This window comes from Rosa rugosa, chromosome 2 (genome assembly GCF_958449725.1).
Source record: "Rosa rugosa chromosome 2, drRosRugo1.1, whole genome shotgun sequence".
Classification (NCBI taxonomy): Eukaryota; Viridiplantae; Streptophyta; class Magnoliopsida; order Rosales; family Rosaceae; genus Rosa; species Rosa rugosa.
In genome coordinates this window covers 60,970,577-60,976,955 of record NC_084821.1, presented here as the reverse complement: position 1 = coordinate 60,976,955, position 6,379 = coordinate 60,970,577, and the positions used below count along the sequence as shown (strand labels likewise).

General features: G+C 35.2%; 1 long non-coding RNA gene across 4 annotated transcripts; it reads left to right on the top strand.

The window, feature by feature from the left end:
• The first annotated feature begins 904 nt into the window (after window positions 1–904).
• Window positions 905–4,548, top strand: LOC133733333 (uncharacterized). 4 transcript variants are annotated; one of them, XR_009857639.1, is made up of 4 exons: window positions 905–1,257; window positions 1,360–1,415; window positions 1,606–1,639; window positions 4,270–4,548. It is a non-coding gene; the product is annotated as an uncharacterized LOC133733333 (long non-coding RNA). The 4 variants fall into 4 exon arrangements; XR_009857640.1 differs by having other exon boundaries at window positions 1,538–1,639; XR_009857638.1 differs by having other exon boundaries at window positions 1,496–1,639.
• Window positions 4,549–6,379: the final 1,831 nt, after the last annotated feature.

Sequence of the window (6,379 nt, the reverse complement as noted above, 5' to 3'; positions counted from 1 at the left end):
ACCGTGCCAAATCTATAGATAAGAGAAAAGCATCGGAGGAGAAGAGTTTTTTCATCGGAGGTGATGTTTTATTGATGTTTGTAGTTTTGTGGTTTTGAATCGGTGGATTTTGTTGTGGTTGGGTTTCAATTGATCTTGGTTTTTATGTTTTGTTGAGGTAATGATTTTGGTTTCTATGTGTTTGGGTATGGTTTTGTGGTTTTCAGTGGGTGGTTTTTGTTGAGGTTTGGATTGTCAGTTTTTATAGATGTTTGGGTGTTTTGTTGTTTGAATGGTGATGATTATTTTGTTCTTATTGTGTAGGTTTTATGCAAAGGAGTATTTGGCTTGTTCTTTTGGTGTTGTTAGTTGGTTTTACTTGATTGTGCTGCTATGAATCAGGTATTTAAGTTTTGTTTTCTGATTATTGATGAATCTTCTGTTCTTTAAATCAGAGGAAAACAGAAAGCGAATAAGCTCGATGAGAGTTTCTTCTATTGAGTTGGAATGACTTGGAAACAAGGAGATTGAGCGATGAGCTCGCTAGCTATGTCAAATTAATGTCTGACAGGAATTGAAGTACTATAGAAATGTAGGAAATAGATTCTATATATATATATATATAGAGAGCACATATATTAAACCTCTTTCTTTGGTTAACATAAATGATCTCTGTTTAACTTGACGTCTTCATGATTGTAGGTTTGGATTTCTCACTAGAACAACATCACTGCAAGAATGTGATTGTTACTTTGATAATTTCAATTATTGGTTTAGCAATTGATTTTGGTTTTTTTATTTTATATATATATATATATATATATATATATATATATATATATATATATATATATTTTATTTATTTATTTATTTATTTTATTTATTTATTTATTTTTTTTATTGAATTCTGATTCCAAGTTTTAGGAATTGATCCGTTGCCATCTCACTATGTGGACTTGCTGTTTACAGTGTTATAATTATAGATGTGATTCTACTTCCTCTTTATTTGTTTGCTAAGGCTGTTTTTTTTTTCTTTTTCCCTTTTGGTTCTTTGTTGAGGGTTTTGTTTTCTTCTTTATCGTTAACAGTTAAGTATATATTGCTTGAATTAGTTATATGTATTCATTTAAGAAGCATTCTTGCTTACATGTATGTTTTGACATGTCTCAGGAGTGACGAACTCAGTTTATCATGGGGCTTTGCAATTCAGGTTTGAGCATATAAGCTTGGTGTCTATTGGCTTGCTGGTGAAGTTTTCAGGGGCTTAAAATTTATCAGGTATATATGAAGCTATATTGTATGCTACTTGGGTGCTGAGAAGTGAAAATTACAAAATACGAAAACTTTTTTATAGTCTTATGTACAATTGCATGTTTACAGGGTCTCGAACTTGATATTGACCGGTTTGATCTCCAGAAAGTAAAATTACCGGCCAGGTAAATATATTTGTTATTGCCTCTTCTATATATATTCTTCCACAATCTGATTTTAGTCTTAATATAGTTATTGATCATAGGTTGGTAAACATGAACATGAAATCCCTATATTTTGGTAACAGATGGATTCAAGTTGAGAACTTGAGATCTAAACATGGTCTTTGATCTTTCATTCTTTCATATAATGCAGTTCAAGCTTGATATGCTGGACTGTTTGAAGAAAGGTATGTTATATATGTTAACCTTATTCCATATTCCCATTGCAGTTGTCAAAATGTTTTCTTGATTATTGTGTCTTACTGCAAGTAATATAGTTTGGTTTTTTATTACGTCCTTCAATTTTATTCTTCTTTAGTATGAGTCATGTGATTACAGATAAAGAAAATCACCATAATACATTTATATGCTATTTACTTCTGAACAGATGATGAGGAAGATGGTACAATATCTGCGTTACATGATCTAGAAGCTAAAGAGTCTAACTGAGTACATACATATTAACACCTGAGTTTCAATATGTTATATCGGGCCACACTTTAACACCTGAGTTTCAATATGTTCTCTAAGCTTCTTTCCAAAGCTGTTTTCTTCCATAGGAACTACTTGGATACTTACAATTTCTCTACCTTCATGTGGAAGAATTTATCATCTCTGATTTATATTGAGTTTGGGGGGTTATGTGCTGGCTTTTATACTTCAGTTTTTTATGCTCTTGCAGATGATATGAAGACATTGGTGTGATGCCAGTGGTGTCCTCCAATTTGGCTGAAAGAAGGTAAGCTTTATTTCATTTTCTTAATATCTTTGTCAATCTGCATATTAAGCTGGATGAGGGTCAGGAATTGCGTGAATGTCACTCTCCTTCAACTTATTGAGGTCTATGACTTTGTTTATAGGCTAAAATGTTTTTTATACGACTCTTTGTTTATAACCTGTGAAACTCTCGGTACAACTGATCTCTGCATTCATCAATAGGGGTGGCAGTTATTGAGTTATGTCTCTTTTGTTTCAAAACTTCTTCATTCACTAATGATATCAAGCCCCTTTAAAGTTTTAGACAAAAATAGATCTTTTTAAAAGCGAAAACAATTTCAAACGGGACCGAAGTCTATCTTAACTAATGAAAAATGTTGTTTTCCAGTACAAATGAACGAGAGCTGAGCTCTGTGGCTTTAAGCATTTCTTAGAGTTAAATAAGTTGATAGTTGCTCGGCCCCATATGGCTCTAGGCCTGTCATGCACCATTCAATGAAGAATTAAGAATATGTGGACATTGAGTTTACTTGCTCTGTTTTTGGTGAGATTTGGATTTGAGTTTTGGCTTTTGGGTATTGGATGTGTTTCGGTTCTGATTTGGTTATGAATTGGGTGCATGGGTAGAACAGAAGGGCTTGCGTTTTGAACCGTTCGATTCAAAACCATATGGAAAGAATGCGGCAGAGTGCTCTGGTTAATGATGGGGTGAGTTTAGAAAACCACAAGGTTTCGTTCTAATTGAGTTTGGGTCTACGTCATTGAGCAATTTAGTTTGAACTTGCCCAAGTTGTGTGGTTATCAAAGACTAATGATCATGACTTACTATGTAGCTATGTAGTCTGAATTTGAAATTAGTACAGTGTCTGAATTTAAATTTAGTTGTATGGCAGTTGTGACCAAGTGACTAGATAGCTGATCAAAATTGCAATTTGATCTTTTTGTTTTTTTATTAGTTGTTCATTCCAAATTGTGTATGAAGATGCATTTAAGCATGAAAGAGAGAACATAAATTTTGATTGAAGTATATGATAAACTGATAATATAGTGATATAAGGAATGTAAAACAAAATGTCAGTGATACTGCAGTCATAATCTGGCTGAAATTCATTTTGTTGGGATTACAAATTTACAATGCTGTTTTGGATATATACCCTCTCAATATGCAGTTATCAATTGTATTTCCTTTGTTTTTTTTAATTCTATTTCTTGATAAATAAATCAGCAGATGAATCAGTAGTTACATTTGCTTGGACTTAGCCATTTGCTTTTGTATTGTGATTAGTTACATTTGTTTGAATTTCTTTTCATGAGTCACTGAAACGGATTGATTAAACTAAATCGGTCTTGCAATTTAAAATGACCTTACTTGGTCTTGCAACCTGGTCAAACACTCCTTTTATTCTTTTATTTCTCAGCCTTTCAATTTTCTTGCAAGTGCATCAGATGAAAAGGAAAAAAAAAAAAATAGATTAAGACAAATGTACTGCAATAGTCTCTGAACCATAGACCCATTATACATCATCTTAAGTTTTTTCCACTGCAGTGTACAGGTTTGCCGACTGCGGTGCATAAGGACTACTCTACTATATATATGATATCAGAAGCAGGTGTCCAATCCCAGCCTGAAGGTATGGATAGTTTCTTTTCCTGTTATCTTTAGTTAATGTATTGCTTGCTTTGTCTTTTCATCAATCTTAGTTCTCATTGTGAAAAAAAGTATCTATTTAAGTCACTCATCTCATCTCCATGAACTGATGTAATTGCATTGAATTTTTTTTGACTAATGCTTTTTGTTTACTTAGAATAGTGTAAATTGAGAATGAGTGTGTGAAGAGTAAATTATTTTGTACTGGTCTATATATATGCATACAGAACATTTTGTCACTTCATAAACCAAAGAGCAACATTTTTTTAATCAAATGTACAATTTCCCTCGCTACTTTTGCTACCAAAAGTGAAAAGCTTTTCCAGAAGATTCATTCTACCGGCTTAGACAAAGTAACCAAAAGAAATGCATTTGCTTGAGAGAAGAAAAGTGTTTCATTGAGTGCCTTTGAATTTTTTATTTTTTGGTAATGGTTTTTCAATTTCATGCTAGGATATGTCTGCTGGAGCAAAGGACAACTTCCAAAACCAGTTTTGGGCTGGAAACCAAGATAGTGGCAGCATCCATTCCTTTTATGATGTCGCTGCTAATCCAGATTCGTATGGCAAAGGCACTAGATTTTTGAGACAAGTAGAACAATGTATAATGTAGTTTTACTATATCTAATGTATCTATAACGTAATTTCGATGTAAATTCAACCATATCAATAGTATACCCGCAGCACCGCGCGGGCATTTTGCCTAATAGGAATATAAATGTGACATTTGAAATACCATGCAACCACTAAATCAAAGTCAAAATATGTTGTTGGAGCTACTTAAGAACAACAGAATTTAGGAAAAATCTATTGTTATATTCCCACTCAAACAACAGAAAATTGTGGTCTCACAATCAAAACAAAGACAAAAATATATAAACTTCTGTTGACTCAAAATAAAAACAACGACATATAATTGTATTTTAAATGAATGTACAACAACAAATAATTGTTTTGTGTTAGTAGTTTAACTAACAGTTAACTGTTAGTTATTTTCCCACTCAAACAACAGAAAACTGTGGCCTTACAATAAAAACAACGACAAAAATATATAAATTTTCGTTGACACAAGACAAAAACAACAACATATAATTGTATCTTAAATGAATGTACAACAACAAATAATTGTTTTGTGTTGGTAGTTTAAATAACAGTTAATTGTTATTAGAATACGAAACAAACAACAGAAAACTGTTGTTGTAAGTCATTATAAATAACAGATAACTGTTGTCTGAATTCTCTAACAGACAACAGATGACTTGAAAACCTTCTGTCGTCTGATAAATAAGACGACAGAGGAAATCTGTCGTCTGATGCCCCAAGAGATGGCACCGTACTAGACAACAGAATTTTTTTTAATCAGACGACAGATCTCCTCTGTCGTCTGATTGCTTTTTTGGCATAGTGTGATGATCATATCTAAGAGTATGCTCTAAAATTTACATTCAAGGAATCTAACAATGCCGCCGAGTACAAGGCTCTCATTGTCGGGTTACAAGTAACCTGGAAGATAGGTGTCGAGCACCTTCAAATCTTTAGCGATTCTCAACTCCTAGTGAACCAGGTCAACGGGGACTTTGAGGCTAAAGAGCCACAAATGTCATCTTACCAGGCCCTTGCCAAGGCATTAGTGCAATGCTTTGTCACGGTGACAATCACCCAGATACCACGAGCCAAGAACAACAAGGCTGATGCTCTAGCTAAGCTCGCAGCAGCCCCACCGAGCACATCCTACGGTGCCACGAAGGTGGAAGTATTGTACAAGCCAAGCACTTCGAACGATATCAGAGATATTTTCCATCGCCACCAGCCCATCATGGATGGATCAAATCCTCAAATACATGATCGACAGTCTAACCCCGGAAGACAAGGTGGAAGCACGAAGATTACAGCTGAGGTCCGCCAGGTACGTACACCATCATGAACAAGAAGCTTTACAAAAGAGGCCATTGTTTCCCAGTTTAAAGTGTGTCATGGAGACCGAGGGCCACCAGATCCTCAAGGACATTCACGGGGGCGTTTGTGGCAATCACGCCGGAGCACGATCACTGGCGCATAAGGCCCTCAGGGCTGGATATTTTTGGCCAACAATATCTGCATTGGCAAAAGCGATCTCCAGTTCCTGCCACAAATGTTAGATGTATGCCAACAGTCCCCGGGATCCACCAATCGCTCATTCCATCTTACTTGCAGCTTGGGCTTTCTGCCAATGTGAACTGGACCTCATCGGTAAGCTCCTACGGCAATGGGACAATTTAAGTATGCTATTGTGGCAGTTGACTTCCAAACCAAGTGGGTAGAGGCAGAACCCCTGGTAGCCATCACAATAGAGAAAGTCAAAAATTTCTTATGGAGAAATATTTATTGCAGATTTGGCGTCCCTGACACCATTGTCATGGACAATGGGGCACAGTTTGACAACAAGGAACTAAGGGCATACACCGAGAACATGGGCACAAAGATCTTGTATGCTTCCCCAGCACACCCCCAAACAAATGGCCAGTTTGAGGCTATCAACAAAATGATCAAGAAAATTTTGAAAAAGAAATTGGAGGATGCCAAGG